The sequence below is a fragment of the Phacochoerus africanus genome, chromosome 15 (assembly GCF_016906955.1).
Source record: "Phacochoerus africanus isolate WHEZ1 chromosome 15, ROS_Pafr_v1, whole genome shotgun sequence".
In the NCBI taxonomy this organism is placed as follows: Eukaryota; Metazoa; Chordata; class Mammalia; order Artiodactyla; family Suidae; genus Phacochoerus; species Phacochoerus africanus.
The window spans coordinates 22,012,536-22,040,103 of NC_062558.1; the positions used below are offsets into that span (position 1 = coordinate 22,012,536).

The 27,568-nt window shown below is 41.4% G+C and overlaps 1 protein-coding gene across 3 annotated transcripts in view; it reads left to right on the forward strand.

Moving 5' to 3' along the window:
- Nucleotides 1-27,568, forward strand: part of SPOCK3 (SPARC (osteonectin), cwcv and kazal like domains proteoglycan 3) — a 365,578-nt gene that overhangs the window by 201,553 nt on the left and 136,457 nt on the right. The window lies entirely within an intron of this gene.

Sequence of the window (27,568 nt, forward strand, 5' to 3'; positions counted from 1 at the left end):
TTCAGTTCTTGGTCTGGGAACTGAGATCCCACATCAAGTCACTGTACACTGCAGTGAAAAAATAGAATAGAATAAAAATAAGGTAAAATTTTGTCAATTTCATGGCTATAAATTTTATCACTTTGTGCTTCACTGAAGTTGAATTGATTTTTTTCTTCTTTCTTTGGCTACTTTGGTTTTCTTTATCATTTGCCTTTTAATTTTTGTTTATTAAAATAATACATTCTGGATACTGTATTCATTGCTTCAACAAATGTAAAACTAAACCTACGACTGCCAGATTAGTCATCCTTTGGAACGAGAATGGCCATTTCTACCTCAGTTCTGCAACCTTTGATGGATTCCATTTCCTTGCATATGAAAAACTCACTCCTTAGCCCTTGAGTCATTCCACGATCTCATCTTCAGCTTCACTCCAGCTGTCCTGTCTCTAGATACTAAGACTGACCAGACTGTTTCTTTTTGTTTCTTAAAACCTGGTCACTCACGAACCTGCCTGAGGCAATAGTTTTTCTCTTGCTCTCCCTGCACATACCTTTTCACACACACAGCTTTCCCCTCAACAGTGTTCATCCTGTTCTGAATGCAACACAATTTATCATCTTTGATCCGAGCACTAATTTTGCCAAATGGGCCAACTGGGTGGGACCTCTTTGTCTTTGCAAGTCCAAATGCAAGAGAGGCCATCCTGCCAGGGAAGTTCTTTTAGTCCTGTGTTGTTGTTTAAGTGGCTGTTCTGCACCACAGTCTCTGCCAAAGCTCTTGATTAGTTTGTCCTCTGAGATAATGGGTGCAGATTTCCACATGCTTTATACTCAGTGAAGTTTTCAGGATGTTTCCCACCTGACGTTGTTTTCCCCTCGTCTATATCTCACACACATGTGTTTCCCCTCATTGAGACTTTTCACTATGACCTGAGTGCTCGGGTGTGTAACTTTCCTTGTCTTTTTTATGCTTACATTCCAGCAGCACAAAGCCTCGTTTGATATGTACATGCAAAAAAAAAATGCATCAACATAAACAAAGCTGTTAGAAGAGTAATCCTTGGTTATCAAAGGATTTTACTCTTCAAGTCAAACACTTCTGTATTGTCTGATATGTTTACAGTGAGAATATACACCTTGCATAATGAGAAAAATAAAAGGATTTTCTGTGAGTTATTAGGTTTTTACTGTATGAGTAGCTTTACAAAAGAATTCCAAAATTATCAAATCTAATTAGACTAAAATGTTTCAATTGCTATTCTAGTATGCTTTTCTTTACTTCTTTTTTTTTTTTTTGGTCTTTTGTCTTTCCAGGGCCACACTTGTGGCATATGGCGGTTCTTAGGCTAGGGGTCAAATCGAAGCTATAACTGCCTGCCTAGACTACAGCCATAGCCACACCAGATCCAAGCTGCATCTGTGACCTACACCACAGCTCACGCAACGCCAGATCTTTAATCCACTGAATGAGGCCAGCGATTGAACCCGTGTCCTCATGGATATTAGTTGGGTTCGGTAACCACTGAGCCACAACCGGAGCTTCTTGTCCTTCATTTTGAAGATCCCAAAAGGCAGATAGAAAATGTTAAATCTTTCTGTGCCTATTCCCTTAATGAAAGTCTGTGTATACTTTTTTTTTTTGTCTTTGTCTTTTTGCCATTTCTTGGGCTGCTCCCATGGCATATGGAGATTCCCAGGCTAGGGGTCCAATCGGAGCTGTAGCCACCGGCCTACGCCAGAGCCACAGCAATGCAGGATCCGAGCCGAGTCTGCAACCTACACCACAGCTCATGGCAACACTGGATCCTTAACCCAGTGAGCAAGGGCAGGGATTGAACCCGAAACCTCATGGTTCCTAGTCGGATTCGTTAACCATGTGCTATGACGGGAACTCCTGTGTATACTTTCTTATTACGACCACTTCTTTTATTTTTACCATGTGTTACACATAACATAAAGTAGTCTTTTTGAAGTTATATTAGTGGCACTAGCAATTAATGTCTTTAATCCTGTCTCTATAAAATCTAAGAACTATAGTTGCATTTTAAAATAAAGATGGTGTTTCACAATTTTATCTACTTATCTTTTTTCCCCACATTCTTTAAGAATTCAGTCTTCTCAGTCACTTCCTCTGTTAACCTATTTTTCTCGTTTGTCTCCTAAGCAGCATTAATTAGTTGGGGAAAGTCGTGGGCTCTGTTTTCTCACTTATTCACATCTTTTGTGATCGCACCTTACTTCTGTCTCTATTTTTTGCCTCATTAACTTAACAGGTACCAGGTAAACAGTGTCAGATGAGCAGACCTCACTTACAGTGAGAAGCCATTTCATGCTTTTGGCAATCATTAAAAAGTAATTCACAGTATACCTAACGCATCAATTACCTGCTTGTCAGGTTTTCTAAATGAAAATTAATCTCTTTGTAACTAGTTATGATTGAATATAAAGTGTTATCAAAGATTTAAATGACATTATTAAGTTTCTCCTCCCTTTCCCCAACTCATTAACCGAGGTCACAGAGGGAGCCAGGATTTTTCTCCCCTGGGTCCTGGGCCCGTGTGTTCCCTCGTGGGCACTGGCATCTGGGGATGTGTTTCTGGGGTCTGGGGATACAGAAGTAAACAAAACGGGAAAACCCCAGCCTTCACGGACTTGACCTTTTGTGTTATGTAACCAAGGTAATGGGAGAGAGCATCCCAGCATGTTTGTGTAAAAAAAACACTGTGGGGCCAGCATGGGGTAGGGGAGGGAGATGTGCTAGGAAGCTGCCTCAGTGTCCAGACGAAGGTGACCTGGTCCGGTCCAGCTCCACTGGGGGAGGTATGATATGCAGATAAATTTTGAATGGACTTTGAAGAAGGAACCAAGCACTCGTTGCCTCCAGTTGTGAGAAGGCAAGTCACAGCTACAGGTTGGGGAGGGGGAGGGGAGGGGAGACACATCTGGGGTGAAGAATCAGGGCTCAGGCTGGACCGTGCATTTATGGACAAGTTTGTTCTTTAAGAGGGAATGGGGTGGAAGTGAGTGATGTCAGCTGCTTCCACCGAGCTGTCCTTTAGTTAAGCATACAGGATGCATGTTTTCAGTCCTACGTCTGCCCGGTGCAGGGCAGAGCTTGGGTCTGCAGACTGTGATGAGGGGAGAGAGGTTCTGGTTCTGTGAGGGGACTGTGCTGGGTGAGCAGAGAAGGGAGGATGCAGCTGGGAGGGGGGACATCGTGGGATTGGGACATGGGAGGGAGGAGCTCTTGAGACCTGAGCCCCTAAGGTCACTGCTAGTAACACAAACCACCACCGGAAAACAGAGAAGTGAGGCTGAGTTGGGGGGGGGGGCACTGTCACCCAGCGAATTGAAAATACCACCTAAGTGGACACTGAAATCACAAGAATTCTGTTGGAATGAGCGACCACATGCCAGAAGCAAAAGCCACTGGGGAATAATGATGAGAGAGGTTCAGGAGTGGGGGGTGTTAGGGGCAATGACGAAGAATGAGGACCAGGGAAATGGCTGCACTGCCTGACCCACCCCAAACGCCAGACCCTAGCAGCATCCGTGACCGCAGCTTGTGGCGACAAGGAATCCTTACCCGCTGAGCCATTTAGCAAGGCCCTGGATCAAACCTGTATCCTCACCGACTCTCTCTCAGGTTCTTAACCCTCTGAGCCATAATGGGAACTTCTAATATGTTGTTTAAGTAACAAGTCACGGACCACAAGTTAAATGTAGTGCTGGGGAGTTTTAGCAGGAAGAACGTCTATGGTTCTTTTTTGTATGTCACTGATTTTGGAATTGGAGCAGTAATACATTATATCCTTTGATCCAATCATCTCATTTCTGAGAATGTTTCCAAGGAGGCAAAAGTTACATGCACAATTTTGCTTACAGTATATAAATGAGTAAGAGTACAAATACAGTGTTTTAATGGATGCACATTCAGTAAATGATGTAATATGTACCCATGGAGTTCTTTACAACATGATCATTCCAAGAATTTAGAAGAAAGGTCAGTGGTGGCAAAGTAATAGGTTCCGTATAACTCTGAAAATATAGTCACGGGTACAACAATTCAAAACTAAAGTCAGAAAGCCCCTGGGAAATGATGGGGCTGTTGGTTGACTCATGTACATCCTTGAAATGTAATTCCTCTTTTAAACGTAATGCAGAGTAATAGGAGATGAAAATATTTACATTATGTAACTAAGTTGCACCATTTGAAAAGTGCAGCTGGGTTAACACTGGGCAGTAAAAGTGTGAAAACAGGGCTCTTCCTCTCTCAAGACTTTGGAACATTTGGGCCCCAGGGCTTTTAGGGGATAGAGCCTGCAGGTGTTCACAGGTAGGCTGTGAAGGTCCAGAGCCTGGTGCCAGCTCCTGTGGGGGTGGAAGGGGGTCACACCCCCATAGAGGTTTGGGGGCTTGGGCGGAGGCATGGGGCATACTCACCCAGGGTCCCCTGTGGGGTGTTATTAGGCCTGTGGATGAGCCCTGCCAGGGTGAAAAAGAGAAGAACACATCCATGGTCAGTCAGGGTGAACTCAGACACGGAGCGATTAGGGAAGGGGGGAATTGTGTCCATGGCCTTGCCTTTGTGGGTGCTGGGAGCAAGGAGCATGTCTGTGTGAGGCTGGAGGCAGGGTCTGCAGTAAGGAAATTAAATTCAGGAGGGTCTGTCTAACCATAAAGCAAGAAAGGTAATTGAAGTGAGGTTTCCTCCAGTGAGGACAGAGAATTACAAATAAGGAAGAAAGAGGAAAATCAGAATACACCCTCTAGTGCTGCATTAGAATCCAGGATACCAGTGTAATTCGTGGTTTCTGCTACTCTGTGCCCTGGAGTAGGGAGCGCAAACCCCAGCCAAAGGGACCAAACCTGGCACTTAGGTCTGGGTTTCTGATTCCAGCCTTCTAGGGAAAAGGACCAAGTCTCCATGCGACAGTGGTTGACTTCAAGCTGAGACAGACAGCGAAGGTGTGCCAGGAACATTTTAATGTGCCCAAGGGCAAGGAGGAGCCCCGAGAGTGATGGGGCAGGTTGGGTCATGGGCCAGATAGAGGGGCCTCAAAGGACCCATCCAGGGGAGCAAGAGCACCCTCGTGGTGACAGTACCAAGTTATAACCCCCAGAATGAAGGCAGGACTCTTGAGAAGAGCGATACAAATGCAGTGACCAAAATGAGTCTTGATGAGGAATGGGCTACAGTAATCTCAGTACTTCCACTGCCCGTGTTGATGCAGAAAGATGCAGGTGGAGCATCACAGTCACTGCATGAACCACAGGCTGTGATGTGCTGAGAACACAACCGCTCCTCCAGGCAGACCACACAGCGAGCCTAATCCTGAAGTCACAGCAGATAAACCCAACAGAGAACATTCTACAGCCCATAGTAGTACTTGGCCCATAATGTTCGAAAGTGCAGAAGCCCAGAAAGGACTGGAGAACTGTAACCGACCAAAGGAGACATTTTTAAAAATGTGAACTGAATGCAACAAAATGATCTGGAATTGCCTTCATTTCCTAAAAAGGACATTATTGAGTTAGTTACCAAAACTTGATTGGGGTTTGAGGGTAATTGCAAGTAATGTGTCAACAGTAATTTTCTCATTCAGATTATTGTGTCGTTATTACAGAGAGTATATGTCTTTGCAACAAATATGCACTAAAGTATCGGGGGCGGGGGGCTGATGGGTGTCATACCAGCAATTGATAGACCTTTCTGCAACCCTCTATTGGATGTAGAAAAAGCCTCTTCTCTCTCTTGAAAAAAGATTTTCTAGAACAGACTGTCCTTGTGACAACTTAATATCACAGTTGTTTATACCTATATCTAATAGTGCCATTCATTTTTGGTGTTAAATTGTGGAATTAAAAAAATAAAATGTTTGGGCCTTTTACTCTATGCTATTTCTATTTTAAGTGTATACAAGTTAGATTTAAGTAGTAAAATGGTTACAAGTATAAGGAAAAGGGCAGTTGTGGCATTTAGTGTGAAGACTACCCTTCCTTGTTAATCCGAAGTTTGATGATTTAACCTTTTTTACTTTTAGTTGATAATTTGAAAATAAGGAAGTGCAGTTTATTTGCGTAATATGAGACCACATTCAGTAAGGTCCACACAATTGTGTCTTACAAGAAATAAGAGTATACCCTTGATTTAATACTCTGAAGTATTCACAAATATCTAATATGAGCAAAAAAGAAACGCTTGGTGTACATTTTGACTTAATTTTGAACAGCATTTTTTCTGAACTCACTCTTTTTTCACTAAACTGTCAAAAATTGATCAACATGTTGAAGTTGATTTTGGCCTGGTATTTCTGTGATTTCATGATGGATGTGTCTTCTTTTTGCCAAATTTTACTATAGTCTTTCACTAAAGTAATATCACTGAGAGCCAGTATCCTCTGACCTTTAATTATATGTCTCTTTTCAACTTGTTCTGTGCTTGGAGACGCCCCACAAAAAATACCTCTATGGGACCAGATGACGTGACTGGCTAGAGATCGATTCTTTGTTCCAGATATTAATGCCATGCCCTTGAATGACAAACTTTAAAAAAAAATCAAGTGATATTTTTAAAGTTTTGTCATAATCACACACAACTATTTAAGTAGAATGCAGTCAGTATTTTTTCTTTCTTAATACTGAGAAAAAGACTATATGCACATGTTTGTTCCCAAACCAGCTGATATAAACAGCTTCCACATGTCAAAGTTTTCCATAATGATGATTCTAAAATGGCTTAAAATTGCAACACGTCACTTTCATTAAGCCATGAATTTTGAATAGCAATTATTGCTTAATACGCTTTTGATAAGATAGTATTTGCTGTACAGCTGCTAAGTTGCTATAAATTCTCCTTGAATGTTTCATGCAAATATCAACACCTGTGCTGTCTTCCAAGTATTAAGCCAAGTTCCATAGGGCATTCTTGGTCTAATCTTTCCTGCCCCCTCGCTTTTGAGTTGCTTCCTTATTTGCATTCTTTTTTACATTTTGTCTCAATAGAATAGGGTCCATTTCTTGCATTAAAAATGATATAGTTTTTTATGAATGTGGTTGTTTTGAGGGAAGAGATTTCTTAGTATTTCTAGAGTAACAGCCCCTATGCCTTAAAAGGCCAATCATTTAGAAAATTATTTCAAGAACTAGAAACACAAAATGATCTAAACTCAAACTACATTTTCACATGTGATTATTTTGTTTGGAAGTTTAGGAGATAACATTTAAATATGTTTGCAAAAGGCCTTTAAAGTATCAAATGATACTATATTAGTTCCTTGTGCAGCAAGTTATTTGAAAACTGAACTGCATAAAAGCACAGACTTTCTCCCGTTGAGGGTCTCTCCTGTTGAGCCGTTACCCTGATTTGAATTATTTCAGGTCTAGCCTGGGACTGAAACGTGCCCCCACCCCCACCCCCACCACCGGCTCAGGCCTCTGCAGCTTTTTTGGCTGTTGGTCTGAGGCCTCAGTTTCCTGGGGCCACATGAGCATCAGCACAGGACCAGCTCTCACCACCTGGCTCCCCCAGCACGAGGGTAAAGGAGAGGCTGGGAAAACTGGCCCCCAGCAGGGCAGCCTCTCTCTGTCTGTGACCTGACCTGGGCAGTGGCATCTCCTCATGGTCTTTGTGCAGGGAGCAGGTGGGTGAGCATCATCCACACTGATGAGAGGCACCTCCCAGGGCCATGGGGGCCCTCTTGGAGGTGGCCTGCCCCCACATTCCAGGTGTGGAAAGGAGGAGACAGATTAGGGATCCCCCCCTCCCCTGACTTGGGGATGCTTTGATCTTTCTTCTGTGGGAAAGAAAAGCTGCCCCTGACACAGAGGGGAAGGTTATTGTTTACACAGAATCAACCCTTTCCACTCTTTCTGTGTTTTGTCCAGGAGTCCGTAAAGGATATTTTGCTCAAATTCACTTTTGCTAGTTTCAGGACAAATTCATAACAAAAAAAGACCAGATGTTTAGACTCCTCTTCTTTACAGCCCCTGATTTTACCTTCTCCCCTGGATACCGGGGACTTTTCTCTATGTTCTCCGGAGAAATAAATTCGTTGGCCAGCTCTGTCTTTTGTCCATCCTGAATCCACTTTAACTGTGATCCGTCATGTCTGTGGGCCCATACCTCCTGTGTAGACAGCACGGGCTGTGTTTGAGGAGGGTTAGGGAGGCAGTAGTGGCTTAAAGGAGCCCAGATCATCTGACAGTTCTGAGAGAAATGGGCTTTTATAATCTGGGCTCACACTCAAAATGCGATTCCTGGAGAGTATTATATCTTGATGTTAAGAAGAATAAGTGAATCACCAGAAGGGGAGATTCTTCTGTCCTAAAAACCATTCCTAGATTGTTAGAGCCACAGTAGAAAAGATGTTACTGGCCAATCCGACCACTCACTGCAGGCTACACACTGCTGGCCATTGCACTGTCCCCCATTTTCCAATTGATTGGGAGAATATGTTGTTGGAACACCCTTTACCTTTATTTCTAAACAGATAAAATGACATCATTTAGAATGCAGTGATCAAGACTTTGGTTTTGAGCCCCCCCCTTTTTTTTTGCTTTTTGGGGCTGCACCTGCAGCATAAGGAGGTTCTCAGGCTAGGGGTCTAATCAGAGCTATAGCTGCCAGCCTACACCAGAGCCAGAGCAACACAGGATCTGAGCCGCGTCTGCAACCTACAGCGCAGCTCACGGCAGTACTGGATCTTTAACCCACTGAGTGAGGCCAGGGATCGAAATTGCCACCTCATGGTTCTTAGATTGGTTTCCACTGTGCCACAATGGGAACTCCCTTGATCTTTTTTAAACAAGATTGAGGGCATTAGGTAAGAGTAATTTAGGATTCAGTCATTATTTATTGGGGTCCTAACTCTGTAACTCCTGGCGCCCCCACTCCCCAGCAACACGTAAAAACACACTTTATCTAGTAAATAATTCCTCTTCCTTCAGATCTCAACTCAGGTATTGTTCTCTGTCACAGAACTAAGTATTTCCTTCCTTGCACTGTCACAGTATCAGTGTTACTTTTGTGTGGCCTTTTTTGAAGTTCCCATTTGTTTCCCACTCTGTCATCTTCCTAAGGAGAAAGTTCCGCTGATACTTGTTTTTCCGGCTTTGTTGTTGTGTTTATGTTGGCCTCTTTTATTCCCCATCATTTCGCATGGCTCCCTTTTCATAATAGGTATTTATTGTAGAAATGAATAGAAGAAAGTGTGACTCGTGTTAAGGGTGGGCCATGAACTCTCATCACATCTTTGAGAAATAGCGATTCACACTCATTCTCCACAGTTCAAGCAAACTGTAATTTCCAGTTATCTTACATTACCAAAATCTGTTCTGTCTTTCTGAGGAAGAGTTTGGAATCAGAAGAAATCCAGGTTAGCCCATGGATTAGGATTTTTTTTTTTTGTCTTTTGCTATTTCTTGGGCCGCTCCCGCGGCATGTGGAGATTCCCAGGCTAGGGGTCCAATCGGAGCTGCAGCCACCGGCCTACACCAGAGCCACAGCAACGCGGGATCCGAGCCGCGTCTGCAACCTACACCACAGCTCACGGCAACGCCGGATCATTAACCCACTGAGCAGGGGCAGGGACCGAACCCGCAACCTCATGGTTCCTAGTCGGATTCGTTAACCACTGCGCCATGACGGGAACTCCCTGGATTAGGATTTGATAGAGCACGCCTCTTACCTTTTTAGACAGAGCCTCCTCCTTATTTTATAAACAGAGATGCTGCTTCTCATATTGATGGTTCACTGAATTTAATGTTTCTCTCATCACCTAGTCAGACATACCGTTGGCACTCAATAAATGCTAGCGCCCTTCCTCTTGTCCAGAGATATTTGTTCTCACCCATCAGCACCCTTTTCTCAGAATGCTTTCCCGCCTTGGCATTTATGAGTTTGCACCATGTGGTTGCTCTTTCTTTTCAACTGGTATGTGGTCCTGTGTTTGTTGACTGAATGCTGACTTTGTTGTTTCTGATCTCTTCATTTGCTTCTCCTCCTCCTTAATATGCACACACCTTACAATACCTCCTTTTATTTTACCCCCCATAGCCTCTTTTTCAGAGGTTTCATTTGTATCCACAATCAAAACTGTTGGCTTCATATTTCTTACCTTGAATTCTAAAAGTTCATACTTCTGTTCACTTCTGAGTTCAAGTTATCAGCTTGCAATTGCCTATTCAGCATGTTTGACTAGATAGATCTCCCATGCCTGAAATTCAAAATGTCTGTAAGCAAAGAATAATCAGCATCCATGGATTATATGCGTATTTCACTCTATAGAAACACCACAGTCAAAGCTTCAGGGGAATCTGGCTCATTCCTGCACCTGAACTATGGCTAAGTCATGTCAGTTTTCTCTTCACAAGTGTCTTTCAAATCTGTCCCCTTTCTTTTGTTACTCTGCATTCACATTTTTAACTACTTCGCAGGCCCTTTCTGTCACTCTTCTAGGTGACGCTCTGCTCTACTCGTCTTTCAGAATCACTTCTTTTGGTCATCTGTTCATATATATGAACTCACGTTGCCTAGAGACTTGAAACGTCTTTACCTAACAGTCAAAATAATTAAAAACCCAATTATCCCTCCAGCTGTGTTTTTTCCAACTTTCCAGCTTTAAAAAATCTTTGTTTCAGCCAAACTAAAAAGAACCGTAATTACTAAGGATGATTTGTAATAGAACTTCACTATATATCTTACACATCATTCTTGGAAGTGGGTAAATTGCATAGTGTCTAAGATTTTCTCTGGTATTTCTGGAAAGTTCCTTCTCCAGTTTCCAGTTTTCGAATGTCTTATGTTTTACACTCATGTGATGCCCCCTGGGTTGACTTTCATGCTCATGTGCTGTGGGGTGACCCTGTGCCCTATGAACCACTATGCCCGTCAGGCCATTGCAGTTTGTGCTAAGAAATTAACCTCAGAACAAAACAAGTATCAGCCAGGTATTCCTAGTATGTTATTTAACCACAGTGAGAAATTCGGCCAAAAATAAATAATTTTTAAAATAACTGGAAAAGCCCAAAGTATTTGGACATCAAGCATTACTCTTATAAATAATCTATTATCAAAAAAAATTACAAAGTTAGAAAATACTTTGAACTGATAATAAAATAATCAAATATCAAAATATGAAGACTTTGGGGACCTAGCCAAATTTGTGTTAGTGGGAAATATATAGCCTTAAAAATGGATTTATCCAGAATTCCCATCGTGGCTCAGCAGTTAACGAACCCACCTAACATCCATGAGGACGCAGGTTCAATCCCTGGCCTCGCTCAGTGGCTTAAGGGTCTGGCATTGTCGTGAGCTGTGGTGCAGGCCTCAGACACGGCCCAGATCCTGCATGACTGTGGCTGTAGTATAGGCTGGCAGCTACAGCTCCGATTGGACCCCTAGCCTGGGAACCTCCATATGCCACATGTGCAGCCCTAAAAAGACTAAAAAAAAGGGGGGGGGATTTATCAGAAAAGAAACAAGGATGAATATCAACATTCTAGAATAACATAAGAAGATAGAGCAAGAATTGAAAAAATTGAGAAAGTGGAAGAAAATAATAAATATAAGGGAGGTCATTATTGAAATATAAATCAAATATACAGTAGAGAAAATCAACTCATCTAAAGCTAGTTTTTTGAAGAAAAGCTAATAAAACAGATTTACCCTAGCAAGAACGATCAAGAAAAAAGACACACTCCAGTATTAAACATGAAAAAGGCACATCACCAGAGGTCTTGTAGATGTTAACAAGATCATAGGAGCTTATTAGTAACTACTGTAAGCTAATGAATATGGCAGTTTTGATCAAATAAACTTCTAGAAAAAGACAATTTATATAAAGAACAGATTAAAAAATCTGAAATGTTTACTGTTAAAGAAATCAAATGTGTATTTCAAAGCCTTCCCATAAAGAAATCTCTAGACTGAAGGGTTTTCATCAGGAATTATTTTGGGTGTTTAAAGGAAAAAAAAACCACCAATATGGTACTAACACTTCTATTTAATAGAATTTGGATCTGTTCAAACTAATCATGATCAATTGCAATATATACACAAACAATTTCTGAAAAGAAACAACAGTGGTGCTAGCTAATGTTGCTCATGAATATGCATGCAGAATTCTTGACAAAACAGTAGCACTGCCTATCCTTTATGAAAGGATGGTAGCTCACCAGCTTAGTGTGGGTTATTCTGGGAAAGCCAGGAAGACCCAGGGACCGTTGTCACTAACGGAACTGGAGAGTTAAACTACTGACCCCCTCGTGAGCTGAACACAAACGCTTTATTGAAATTCAACACCCGTCAGTACCCATTCATGATAAAACTTCTTACCAGACTTAATAGGAAAGTGGAAAGGAACCCCCTTAATAGGAAATTTCCAGTCCTGATCTTGTAGGACTCCTTTCTGGCACTTGTCCATCATGAGTTACTTTTTGATTTTATTACGCACCACAGCTGACCAGAACTCTGATGGCCCAAGTCAGAATCTGTGGGGATGTGGCTACTGGGCAGCCCCTGCCAGGACTTCTGTCCAGGCAGCCATGAGCCATGACCTATATTGGCTGAGTGGCCTCCTGTTTCACCCTGTCTTTCTCTGTCTGTTCTCCGCACGATGGGAGTGCAGCTCCTTGCACGCGTCCCTGTGCTCCCGTCACAGGTCTCTGTGCTCCTGGCATGCATCCCGGTGCTCCCTGCATGTGTCCCCTGTGCTCCAGTCATGCATCCCTGTGCTCCTGTTACATGTCCCTGTGCTCCCATCACACGTCCCTAAGCTCCCTGCATGCATCCCAGTGCTCCCATCACTCATTCCTGTGCTCCTATGTGTGTCCCTGTGCTCCCTGCATGCATCCCTGTGCTCCCTGCACACATCCCTGTGCTCACAGTCTGATGGACTCCTGGCCATGGCTTCACTGCAGTTGATGTGACCTTAGCAAGACCATGCAAGTTTGCCCCCAGGACCAGGGACTCTGGGTCACTCATGACCACTGCATAAGCAGCATCGGGAACCATGTGCTAGTGCTGCTGTTCTTGCCCAGGTTCAGGACCTGTGATGGCTGCCATTCACCCAGGGTGCTGGTGGGTCCTTGGCTTCTGACCCTCCTCGCCCTGTGGCTTTCCCTCACATAGACCAAACCCACCCATCCCCTGCACCGCTTGTAGCTCTGCTGACGTTCCTTGTGGTTTCCTCTACTTGGAATTTTCATAGCTTACTCTTTCACCTCCTTATGAGTTTTTCTAAAATATTAGTGTTGCAGCTCTTGGCTGCCTGCAGCACAGCCTCTCTCCTTGTGTGTTTTTCCTGGGGAGCTGAGTCCCACTCAGACTGCTGCCCTGGAGGGCACTGCCGCAGGGCGGGACGCCGTCTTGGATTTGGAAACTCAGCTTCTAGGACTTGATGCTGTAGGAATCATCAGACCTCATAGAGGCATAGAAGATAGAATTTAGCACAGCGTTGTTTTACATAGTAATAAATTATTATAACAAATACATACAGATAGTATTTTTAACACACATACATCAGACAGCTGACACTGAGCTTACCTTTATTGGTAATATTGTGTGTGGTTGTTTTCTTATTTATGAGGTTCCCTGATTTCTTGATGTTCCATATTGCCTTCTACTTTGTGTTTTCTCCCAGTTTTTCATTCATGTTACTGTTATTTTGTTCATATTTTTCTTCCTTTTTATGCATTGTTAAGAACTATGCAGAGTTTGAGATTTTACCCCCCCCCCCTTATAAGCTGATAGATTAGGCTGCCTCAGTTGTGGGGCTGGTGCAAGACCCCAGACCCGAGAGCAGAGGCAAAGAGCCCAGTTCCTGGCACAGAGGAAGCCAGGACATCAAGTGTTTGTTGGTACCTCCTGTTCCTGGTCCCGGGGCGGGGGGGGGGGCATGTGAGGGCCCAGCTGGACGCCTGCACACGCAGTGGGTTATAGTGCAGGATGCGAGTTCCCAGCTGAGAAGCTATGCGTTGAGCAGATGCCCTCCAGCATTTGGCCCATTATCTCTGTTATACTGGCCCTCCCTGGAGACACAGCTCTGTGTCTTTAACAGGTTATGGTCCACTTCTCCTGAGCACACTGTCCTGGACCAAGGGTGGTCAGTGCCATAAGCTGTGCAGAAATGGGAGGATCATTTTGAGGATTGGCCCCCAGCATGCCTCATGTCGTTTGCATCAATAATACCTTCTGTTTGGACAGAGAAATGAGATATGCTGAAAGAGAGAGAGAGAACCTTCTGAAAGGAAGGAAACGTGAGTCAGGGAGGGCTTCTCTGGAGGTGACACCAGGCTGAGGTTGGAAGGGTTTGCAGGCAGTTTCCACCAGGATTCAGACAGATAGCAAGGTGGTAGGCCAGCCTTGTGGGAAAGCTGGGGGTGGGGGAGGACTGGGGAGTGGGGAGGGTGCAGCGGGGCACAGCTGCCCTGCTGTTCCCCCAGAGGTCCCAGAGTTCTGCTTTTCATTTTTTTTGCTGTTTGGTTGTTTTGTTATTTTTCAGCAAGAGTAAGTGACACAGTTAGATTTTCTTCTTGGAAATCTCTTCAGTGCAGAGAGAGGAGCCGGAAGAGATTCAGAGAATCCATTAATGTTATTTGTAATATTCATCATTTTAACCTTGAATTAACAGTTAATGTGTGTCTAAAGATTGAGTAAACAGTCACATTTATTTTTTCCCCCAGAAATTACCTTTTGAGCAAATTTATCAGTGCATAGAGTGTCCAGTGCTTTGGTACTTAATAGGATTCTTGTCACACCTATAAATAGCTTCTTATGTTGATTATTTTACAGCCACAACCCCCTATGTGAAGGCTGGAGACAGTAGTTGCACAGAACTGCTTTCCCACATAGCAGGGAGACTGTTCTTAACACCATATTGATTAAAAAGCCCTGCACTTTCCACCCTAAAAAATAAAATAGAAAATGGAGAGTCCTACACTTCCCAATATACACAGATAAAAAGGGAGAGTAAAAAATTTATCAACAATAAAAAAATACATGTATCTACTGATAACCATCTGGATGTTCATCCATCCATCCTTCCATTCTTCTATAGCTCAAAGAGACTATTTCTTGAGAAAGTTAAATTAAGCAAGTAATTTGTAGACTATTTACTTAAATCCTATTTCAATGAGAAACAAATCAGTGAGCATCTACTGCAATTAACATTTTAGCACCAAAGATCTCCCAGCATTACATTTTATAAAACAGAAAACAATTTCAGAGGAGTTCTTTGTGGCCAGATTTTTGAAAGAAACTTCATTTAAAAACAGACTCATTTTGGAGTTCCCATCATGGTTCAGCGGTTAATGAACCTGACTGGCATCCACGAGGATGCAGGTTCTATCCCTGGCCTCGCTCAGTGGGTTAAGGATCCGGGATTGCCATGAGCTGTGGTGGCTCGGATTGTCAGCAGACGCAGCTCGGATCTGGTGTTGCTATGGCTGTGGTGTAGGCCAGCAGCTGTAGCTCCAATTAGACCTCTGGCCTGGGAACCTCCATATGCTGTGGGTGTGGCCCTAAAAAGAAAAAAAAAAAAATCTCATTTAAAAGATAAATTCTGTGTACATTGACTTAGTCATTGTTGCTTATAGCTTTGATGTTACCAGGCCATCTATGTGTAGACTGAAAAAACTGGAATTATGTAAGGAAAATCTGAACTCTTTTCTTTATGTGTCTTTATGTTTCTTTATGTGTCTTCTTTATGTGTCTTTTTAGGGCCGTACCTGTGGCCAGGTTCCCAGGCCAGGGGTTGAATCAGAGCTACAGCTGCCAACCTACACCACAGCTGCAGCAGTGCAGAATCTGAGCCACATCTTCAACCTGCACCACAGCTCAGGGTAATGCCGGATCCTTAACCCATTGAACGAGGCCAGGGATCAAACCCACATCCTCATAGTTCCTAGTCAGGTTCGTTAACCACTGAGACACAAAGGGAACTCCAGAAAATCTGAACTCTTTTGCAGTAAGAGTGCTCTTTTGAATATGCCTGAAGATTAGTGTTCAAGAAGACACACAGTAGGATTTTTCTTGGTAAAAGAAATGTGGTGTCTTGCCACTATTTCCAAAATAATGTAATGCTAAATAATAACTCATGGAACATCTTTGTGTGTTTTTCCATAAATTAAGGATGTTTTAAACATGTATAAGCTAAACAATGTTGCCAGTATTTTCAGGCTTTTTTCTGTGGTTCAGAGATGTGAAAAGTGTGTGTTAAATGCAGTTTTCCAAAAGCAAAAGTGGTGATGAGTATAAAGTGTGAGCTCTCTCACTACCCAGGCAACATCTTAATTGACGTTATCTTGCCCTGTTCTTCTGTGTCCCTGCGCTTTACATGGTGAGGTGTATAAAGTGCCAAGAAGGAAGAGAGTGAAAGATCCAAAGATCAATAGAGTTAATGAAAAGCTGGATCAAATCCCTCAACAATTTCCCGAGTAAGGCCGGCTGAGAATCTGGTAGTCTCCTCTCTCTTTAAAGGAACTTGAAACCTTTAACCACGTCACCTGCTCCAAATTCAGCACTGGAAAATATGTAAGTGGTTAGTATAAGAGAAACTGTTCAGTGAAAATAAACACAAAGCATACATTGAATGCTCTAAACAGTGAAACTACCAGTATATGGAGAAGAGATACCAATTACTGCCAGTTATTCATGTTTTTTACACTAAGTATTTCTTGGCCACCCATATTAGGGAATATTGTAGTCACAGGAGATGGAGCCCTGAATATTATGTTATATTGTAGTAGCTTAGCCCGACAATAATGTTACCATCTAGAGGATGGAAATTAAATATCATGTAAGGTAATATATTTTTCATGTGCATCAGTGCATGGCTTTAAAGTGGTGTTCCAATTTCAGGGCTAAAGGCATATAAATGCTTTCTAGCCACTAGCCTGACGAAGCCAGAGTAATGTTAAGTGCTCACAGCACATGTGAGAGTAGAGTCATGTTTGTGTGCATCTGTGGGTGTGTATGCATGTGTGTATATTGTGTAAGTGTGTGCATGTGTGTATGTGTATGCATGTGTTGTGAGTGTGTGTGTATGCACGTATGTGTGTATATGTATGTGTGTTGTGTGAGTGTATGCATGTGTGTAGGAATATGTGGGTGAGTGTGTATGCGTATGTGTGTGTGTATGTGAGTATGTATGTGTGTCTGAGGGTATATGTGTGATTGTGTATGCATCTGTGTGAGTTCATGTGCGCGTATGCATGTGTCTGTTTGTGTGTATCTATGAGCAAGTTAGAGTAAGACACCAGTGGAAACCCTAAAACTGCCCATTTTCTTGTTTGCCAAGTGACAAGTTGACGTATTTTATGGCAAATTTAATTAGAGATTGCATTTTATATCTCAGACTTAATTTTAAATGTAATCTTGAAATCTTATCAAAACTGTGATATTTTGAGGCAAAAACATGTTGGTGGTGTGGGAGCTTGTCTTGTAGGATAAAGCAGATTAATTTTCTTGCCTGTACTGGTCTTGTGATCACTCAACAGGAAATGCAAATGTTTTCTGTAAGTGCTTTTTACGTTAATCTAAGTATCTGACCTTTTCATAATGTCATCATTTTTCAGCCATTCCTCTTTGCTTCATCTTCTCTCATGAAAAGCTGCTTTTTCTTTCCCCCATTTTTACGGTGCCACCAGAATCATTAAGGAGCTGTCAGTGGAACTTTGGCTGTTATTGTCCCTTTTTACAAGGAGAGAATATTACACAAGATTTGTGTCAATTGTGTTAGATTAGCTCCAGTCTGCATATGCTACACTTGCTTAAAATGATGGAGTAAAATACTATAATTGATGATAGTAAAAACTCTGCGCAAATAAAGCACACACAATCAAAAAGGTATGTTGACAGCTTTTATTTGTGTAAACGTTTATTACTTTGTGTTTTGCAGCCATTTGCCCTCCCCTCCGCACTGTTTTGAGGAAAAAAAATCGTATATTTTCTTCATAATTGCATTACAGCTCCTTTACTTTTGGAAAGAACAGTCATTTTTCTAAAGAAAGTCACTCAAAGTTATCTAGCAGCAAAAGGATTAAATTCAAATTAGTGTACAGAATTAAGGAATTAGAGAGTTAACAGTTTACTATAAAGCAGAACCAGAAATGGTTTTTCTGTTCTCCAAAAGATCAGAACTATATTTTTCATCATGGTCCATATTCCTCATTGAAACCCTTTAAAGTTTGCCATTATTTAAAGATAAGTTCTTAACAGACTGAGTAAGGACCACAGCATTTTGCCATGACTATTATTCTCACTCAGTATTAATTGATGTACACCTTATAGATTAAACATTTTCAATATTTAAATCTCTTTGAGAATTATGTTCTTACATATGCTTAGCCATAGTTCAAGCTGGGTCGTGGTGTGGGGATCAGCTTGGAGGGAAAAGCTGAATTCCTTTATTTTCCAATTAAGCAAGGGAAGTAGTATAAATCCGACTAATGTATTATTTATTCATTGTTCACTTCAGTTTTTTTTAAATCGAAGTATAATTGATTTACAGTATTATATCTGGATGTATTGAACATAGTGATTCAATATTTTTATAGATTATACTCTGTTTAAATTTCTATAAAATTCTGTCTGTATTCCCAGTGCTGCACAGTATCTCCTTGTAGCTTGTTTTATACATAGTACTTTGTATCTCCTTGTCCCCCACCACTGTGCTGCCCCTCCCCCTTCCCTCTTCTCTCTGTAACCACTAGTTCTCTAGATCTCTGAGTCTGTTTCTTTTTTGCTATATCCACTAGTTTATTTTTTAGATTCCATATATAAGTCATAAGATAGAGTTTTTGTCTTTCTCTGACTTATTTCAGCAAACATTTACCATCCAGGTCCATCCATATTGTTGCAAATGGTAGAATTTCTTTCTTTTATGGCTGTATAATATTCCACTGTGTATATAGAGCATTTCTTCTTTGTCCATTGATCCTTTGAGGGTCTGTTTGCTTCCATGTCTTGGCTATTGTAAATAGTGCTGCTGTGAATATTTGGTGCATACATCTTTTCAAGGTAGTGTTTTCATTTTCTTCAGATATGTACCCAAGAGTGGTATTGCTAGGTCATATGGTAGCTCTGTTTTTACTTTTTTAAGAAACTTCCATACCGTTCTCCATAGCAACTACACCAGTTTACTTTTCCCCAGCAGTGTATGAAGGTTCTCTTTTCTTCAAAATCTTGCCAATATTTGTTATTTGTAGACTTTTTGATGATAGTCATTCTGACTGGTATGAGGTGATATCTCACTGTGGTTTTGATTTGCATCTCTCTAATAATTAGCTTCTTTTCATGTGCCTACTGCCCATATGTATGTCTTCCTTAGAGAAATGTCTATTCAGATCTTCCGCTTCTTTTTAATTGAGTTATTTGGGTTTTTTTTTTTTTTTAGTTGCATGAGCTGTTTATATATTTTGGATATAAACTTCTTGTCAGTCATGTCATTTGCAAATATTTGCTCCCATTCAGCAAGTTGTCTTTTCATTTTGTTTATGATCTCTTTGCTGTATAGAGGCTTTCAAATTTAATAAGGCCCCATTTGTTTATTTTTCCTTTTAATTCTTTTGCCCCCAAAAAAATTGCTATAATTTATGTAAAAGATTGTTCTGACTATTCAATCTTGAGAAAAAGAGAACAAAGCTGGAAGGATCATGCTCCTGATTTCAGAGTATACAGAAAAGCTAGAGTAATCAAAACAACATAGTACTGACACAAACACAGGCACATCGATCACTGGAATAAGACAGAGAGCCCAGAAATAAACCCATGCATCTGTGGTCAATTAATCTACAACAAAGTAGGCAAGAATATACAATGGAGAAAAGACTGTCTCTTAAATAAGTGGTACTGGCAAAACCAAACAGGTGCATGTGAAAGAATGAAATTAGAGCATTTCCTTATGCCGTATTAAAACAAAACAAAACACCTCTAAATGGATTCAAAACCTAGATGTAAGACCTGAAACTACAAAACTCCTAGAAGTGACCTGTGACCAGAGGCAAAACACGCCTCAACATTGCTTTTGTGTTTAAATAAAGGAGCATATACTAAAAGCATTCAGGAACTAGACAGATATTTGAAAGAAGAGGGCCTTGATTTTATGAAGAAACTGCATAGAAATGGCAGATTTTGGAGGGAAAAACTTACAGGATTCACATCCTGTCAGGATCAACTGCTAGCACGTCGTTGCTCCTCAATCTTACTGAAACCTTCTAGGGAAGATTTCTGATCCCAGCTCAAAAAAAAAAAAAAAAATTAGGAATGATTAATGATACTGACCTACAATCTCTGTGCACATACAGTGTGGACACAATTAGGAAAGAAAAAGATTCACAGCCTCAATCTTGAGCACCTTGACATCCTGGGAAACAGTGAAGTTTAAGAATGTTCACGAGAATCTATTGAAATGCTGACTCCTGAGCTAGGAAGGGTTTGGACGTTACTGCTAAGCTGGCACTCTCAGGTTACCAACCCATCCATTCAAGCCAAAACAACCCTGCATATAGATGCGTTTGAAATATAAAACTAACATTCTTTTTTAATTTAATAAACAGTCAGGATTTTTTTTGAATAATGATGTTTATTTTTTCCATTATAGCTGGTTTACAGTGTTCTGTCAATTTTCTACTGTACAGCAAGGAGACCCAGTCACACATACATATATACATTCTTTTTTTCTCACATTATCATGCTCCATCATAAGTGACTAGATATAGTTCCCAGTGCTATACAGCAGGATCTCCTTGCTTATCCATTCCAAAGGCAGTAGTCAAAACAAAACATTATTGGGATAAGTGAATCTTTTACAGAAGTTGCAAATTCTCCTTTCATAGAAAGCACACAAACCTCAAGTAGAAGGTAACTTAATTGCTCCCTAGTGTTTGCTCCTTGACACCTAATTCCTTGCTTATCCCTCTTTAAATATTGACTTTGGAATTATTTTTTACAATTGTGTTCAACACAAGGAGAAAAATGCTAAATGCCAAAAATTGAAAATAACAATAGAAGAAAAGGAAAACAAAATTATGAAGAAAAAGATACTTCCATTAGTCATCACAGCAATGCATGACTCACAACAGTGCTGTGCTGTGTTCATCAATAAATTAGCAAATGTATTTAAAATCAATAGGAAAAAACGGGCGTTCAACTGTTGCTAACAAAATGTTTTCACTGGAATTCATAGCAATGAGCTATGTGCTGGACATAAACATGGCATGTCTGTACAGAGAATTTCACCCTGTCACCAAGTCATGTCATGATATGAAGACCTCAGACCTTTCCTTCCTGGTGACCACGAGTGCCTTGGAGGCTTTGGGTTACCTATTGCAAGGCTTAGACATAGTGCATTTGCATCATGAAATATTTGCATCATTTTCTAAAATGTCATGAGTAACAGGAAGAGAGTTGCTTTTTGTCAATCATTATATAATTTCTTAATGAACAAAAACTAAAAGTATGATTCCCATCAAATGGGAGCACAAGGAGGTTTGGGGGGTTGTTTTTCATGAACTTAATGAGATATTTTCATTAACTTAATGAGAGGTCTGTAAAGTGTTTTTGTACAAGAAGGTCTAGAACCTTCCTGCCATATTTGCACACAAGCAGACCCTCACTCCTCACTGTCTGAACTGCTCTTAGAAGCTTTACTCTCAGAATTGCAGCTCTGAGCTACATGTCCCTTCTTCCTCCAGGAAGCTTCCTGCTGGGGCTCCTGGCAGATGGAGGGCTTTATGCATCAAAAAGCTTGAAACCAAGTCATTATAAACGTTCTCCTTTCACATCTGATCAAATGTTGACTCTAAGGAGAGACTCCCTCTTGGTTTTCTGGTTAAAGAGGGCTTTTCCCCTCAAAGTATAAAACACAGTGTGTTTTTGTGGAGTCGAAGTAACAGTCCATTATTGAAGTTACTGAATTACTAAATAGCACTAGTGGATTTTTTTTTTTTTGGTCTGAAAATAATTTTGACATAAATACCTTTAACTAGTTTTTCCCCATCTCGCTTGCGGTACAGGCACAGGTGTCCTAAGGAAAGGACAGCAGTTGAAATATCTCTCAACAGCACTTTTGCATGAAGATGAAGACATTTTAAAATTCTGTCCTAGACAGAGGTCTGAAAAGTAAGTTCAAATAGGTCATCAGAAAATACAGATCTCAAACCTTTTCACAAAATCGTTTCAAATGGGATCTGGAGAACATAGCCTGGAGCAAATGCCAAAGGTGACAATTTTCTGTTAAAAGATGTATAATTTTCCTCATCTCCTGGAGAACATGGAAGTTCTGTGGAGGTGGCTGTGCCTCTTTGTGGCTCTGAGTTGCTGACAGAATCGAAGACCCCACGGGCTCTCATGGTTACTGAACATGAAACTCAATGAATAATTCATAACAGCATTTTAATTTCTTCTTACGTGCTATATTTAGTAAGCCTTCAGCAGTTTACTGAACATCTGCATTCCGTTCCAATCTAAGGGTTTGGACAATTTAGCTTCACCAAGGATTATTATATCATAATTTATTTTCTCTTAATGACAATGATAAAGCTGCTGTTGAAACAATAATTTTCCAAAAAAATTCCCAGAGCTTTGAAAATTCCCAGAGCATCCCCGAATTCACTCAGACTGTTGTGTGAATTTATGTGTTAGAAGAAAACATTATTGGATTTCTCAGTAGGATAGAGACATATTTGCAGACTTGGTTAAAGTGAGGGGTGAAAAGATTAAATTTCATGCCTTCATGTGATTTCCATTAGTTATCTTAAAATAGAACACATTTTGGAATTCTTTCATATTACTTAAGAAATTCACAAGCGTGACATTGACTTCAGTGTTTATTCTCTTCAGAATTATGGTTCTGCTTGCTTTATATCTTCACACGTTCAAGTCCAAGATTGAGGTTCTAAGCTTGGGGAACTTAAAGAAGTTAATACATATTTTTTTAAAGTAAAATTTTATTTGCGATGATTGAATTGATGCCTGATTTGAAATAAAAAAGGCTAAGGATTGCTTTCTACCCTTACATTTATGGTCTGTGTCAAAATTAGATGTAATTTAGATATTAATATGTCTCGACTGCTTCAAATATCTGTATTATTTATGGTAATGTTGTGTTGTAGCAAATTTATTCCCAAATTTCAGTGGTGGGACACACTAAAAACTTATTGGCCACATATTAAATCAAGAGAGGTAGTTCTGGTGGAAGGGCTGTCCTTGTTCTGTTGCCTTAGGGACTGGACTCTGTAAACAGGCTTGGAGTCCTCCTCCACAGGTGTCAAGTGGCCGGTACACAAAGGTCTCTGAAATCTGTGAGACAGGTTTACCAAACAAGAGGGCGGATTGGCCTGTTGATTGAAAGCGATCAGAGGAACTCAGAATACCCAGTTTTCTCCAAGGGACACATGTACAAAGAAAAAAATATATATAACTGGAGCCTCAGCATAACCACCCAGCGCTCACCAGTCTGCCCCGCCATCACCTGTGGAGCTCTTTACCTAAACTGGGATGTCTGCACCATTTATCTCTAGGATCGAAATAAGTCAGAGGCTTTCTTTGCTTGCTTATGCTCCAAATCCTAAGTAATCCAAGCTTGAATTTTTCAAAGAAGGTCAACAAAAATCAACAAACAAAACGCAAACGAGCAAACAAAGCTTCCAACAAGAAGCACAAAGAGAGTCCTTGTATTGTTTGGTCTTGAGTCTAGAGCAGACCTGCTTCAGGTTGCAGCGTCTCCTCCAAGTAGGAAGACAGGGGTCAGGTCCCCCGAGAGCACCTTCCAGGCCCTTCACTCAGCCTTGGGTGCCTACACCAGGGTCACAAGCCTCTTCTGTAGCAGCAGCTCCACCCCCAGCCTCTGGGAAGTGAACAGGCCTTGAACGTGGAAGTCACTAGCCTCTCCTACCCCACCCCCTGCAGTAGTGGTGCAAGGAGTGAGCTGCAGCCTCTCTTACCCTTCACCCTGCAGCAGAGCTGCCGCGGGGAGTGGGCTGTAGGGCTCTTCTTTCCTGAGCCTCTGTGGCCCCAGAGGACAAAGGAACCTGTCAGAGGGCAAGAGAGACTGTGGCAGAGTAGTTTTCAAAGAAAATTAACATGGGATTATAAAGTCAATGGATTTTATAGTCAAGTGAGAAAAAAATGCAGCAAATTAGCAGTGGTTTTAGCAGAGCTGAAGAATTGTTGAAAAGATGCCTGTATACATCACTCCTCCTCCCCTACAGTCTTGGGGAGCAAGCAGATTGCTCATTTCCTGATGCTCATTCCCTCCATGTGCCCTGAAGGGTGTGTTAAAGATTCTAAAACACAAGGCTGAACAGAGACCTTGATGGACTGAACCTGTTGAAGGAAGGGGTGGAAAACTCTCCTGTGTTCCTTCATGCTGCAGCATAAAACAGTTGTTAGGAAAAATAAGACCATAGTTTGAATTTAGAGCCCATTTTATTATTTTGTCCTGTTCTAAGTGGTGGGCTTTTAATGTGGCAAGTCATAATGATTTTAACCAGGGCATAATTGACAGAGTATTTATAAAAATTTACACAGTAATGAAACAATGCTACAGAATTTCTGCTTCCTAAGTGGACATAGGCTGAGCCTAGAAAATAGGAGCCACCCTGAGTACTGGACCAAGGGTCCCTCCCCCCCTCCCTCACTCCTTCCCCTTATCTGTTTCCTAGATAAGCTCATTTGTGTCATTTTAGACTCCACATATTAGTGATATCAGGTGGTGTTTGTCTTTCTTTGTCTTAGTACAAGAATCTCTAGTTGCATCATGTTGCTTCAGATGGCCTTATTTCATTCTTTTTTATGGCTCAGTAGTATTCCATTGTATATATGTACAATTGTATATATGTATTCCATTGTATATATGTACAAGAAGATATGTACCACATCTTCTTTATCCATTCCTCTGCTGATGGACATTTAGGTTGCTTCCATGTCTTGGTTATTGTGAATAGTGCTGCAGTGAATATTGGTGTGTATGTATCTTTTCAAACTATGGTTTTCTCCAGATGTATGCCCAGGAACAGGCTTACTGGATTATATGGTAGTTCTATATTTATTTTTTTAAGGAACCTCCGTACTGTTTTCTATAGTGGCTTCACCAACTTACATTCCCACCAACAGTGTAGGAGGGTTCCCTTTTCTCCACACCCTCTCCAGCATTTATTGTTTGTAAACTTTTTAATGATGACCATTCTGACAGTAATACCTCATTGTGGTTTTGATTTGTGTTTCTCTAATAATTAGTGGTGTTGAGCATTTTTCATGTGCCTGTTGGCCATCTGTATGTCTTCTTTGGAGAAATGTCTCTTTAGGTCTTATGCCCATTTGTTAATGGGGTCATTTGTTTCATTGGTGTGAATGGCTCTTCTGAAACAGGCTCCTGGTGTGATACGTGGCTCCGCTCCTGTCATCTGGGATCCAGGTGGATCTCCTGCACAAGACCCCCAGTACCCACCACTCCTCAATGCTCAAAAGCAAAGATATGCAGCCACTGTCCTCCTCTGGTCTTCCAGCCACACACCGGGTCAGATGAGGCTTGTGCATGTGACTGTTGTTTTTATTCTTTATCTATAACAATGGCGACATAATTCTTGTCTACTCTTCACAGCTCTGACTCCCACAGTTCCCCAAAATCATTAGAGAAGTTCTTGTCATGTCTCAGCAGTAACGAATCTGACTAGTATCCTTGACAACAAGGGTTGGATCCCTGGCCTCACTCATTGGATTGAGGATCCAGCATTGCCATGAGCTGTGGTGTGGGTTGTAGACACGGCTCAGATCCTGCATTGCTGTTGCTGTGTTGCTAGGCTGGCAGCTGCAGCTCTGATTTGACCCTTAGCCTGGGAACTTCCATATGCCCTAAAAAGACCACCCCCAAAAAAAAAATTAGCGTGAAAAAATACAGCACTGCCATAATTCATGGAGACATGAGGTGTCCTGACAGCATGTTGGTTGGGAAACTCAGGGCTGGTCTCTGCTGACAGAGCATCCACTGCTCTGGCCATGGTTCCCTGTTTAAGGAAGAACTAATGTCTGCTGAGGGGTCCAGCTTTGGATCCCAGGTGTTGTGGTGAAGGAAAGGGCAGCATTTATTGCAGGGCATCAGGGAAGGAGAATGGGCAGCTCATGCACAAAAGACCCCAACTCCCCAGTGGCTTTCAGGGAAGGGGTTTTAAAGGCCATGTGAGGGAGGGGGGCTGGTGGCATGACCAGTACATGTGCAGTTCTCAGGTTGGTTGGCATGGAGGTGAAGTTTTCAAGGATCATCAGCCTTCTAATTTCAACCCACCTGGGGTCCATGTTCTTACTGTCAGCAGTTTTCATCTGGCGGAGGTCTGCTTCCTGTAAAAAACAACCTAAGATTGTGTGTAGGGCCTTTATCTGTTTCCTGCAGGGAACTGGGAGTTCAGTGATTCAACTATGTGGTGGATTTATAGTCTAAATTGTCACCAGTTTCCCAGCCCAACAGCTCTCCTTTGTTTTTCCATCTTCACTGTTTCCTCATCATTAACTCTGGAGCAGCCTTTTGAGCCTCAGGAGAGGCCCAGGAGACCCAAGGACAGGGACACCGGGGTTTGCATTAGCCCCAGGCCCCCCTTTTCTTTGATACCCCTCAGTCTTGAGGGGAATGGGTTCAGGAAAAGAAAGGGGTTCGAGTTCTGGATAGAAGGGTGCATCATAAACTCAGCAGAGGAACTCTGTGTTAGGGCAATTCGGTTTCAGAAGTTACCAAGAAAGTGTTTCTTGAGGAAGATTTCCCTGTGGAGCCAATCTGACTCTGGTGGTTACACCAGAGTCAGTGGACACATGCTTCGCAGGGTCGCTTTCAGGTCAGGAATTAAACACAACCAGGTAGAGAGACAAGTACTGTGGAGTCAAAAACTTAGGCTTCTTTAATTTTACTTTAGTTAACTTGAAAACTACTGTAAAAATTCATGCATGGTGGAAGTTTCAAACTTTTAACCTCTCTCTTAGCCTCTAAGTCAGACTCAAGCCAATCACAGGGCTGCTTTTCTTTTTCTTGTTTCTATAACCTTCCTTTTCCAGTGAAGCCGTGAGTAAGGAGAAGGCTGTGACTCTGTGAAGACAACACAATGGAGGGAAAACTCTTTTCCTTCCCTGAACTTTGGGTGACCTTTAACCATCGTTTTCTTAAGTGAAATGTAGACTTTAATTGTTAAAGCCTTTTGGTAAGGCTGCCAGGTCTATTTAGTCAACAGTAGAAAAGAAAAATAGCTCCTTATGTTCAGAAAAACAAACAAAAGTCTAGAGAATTTTTCATAATCAAGGAATATTTTTGATATATAAAATATATCTTGAGTGATCCATCTATTCCCATGTGTTTTGATAAGTGCTGCATTGTTAGGCATTTTCTTTTAGGTGGAATATTTTTTCCCTTTTTAGGTTGCAAATCTGTCACTTAGTTTAAAAATGTGAAGGCAGTTTTCCAAATATAGACTCTCCTTGATCTTTAAGAATCACCCATTTTTGTGAACCCAAATCTTAGCTCATCCTTTGCTCTGGAATTCCTGAAGGTTAAGGTAACAACAGACACAGTTAATGGCTAATAGCTTGCTTTATTTGTGAA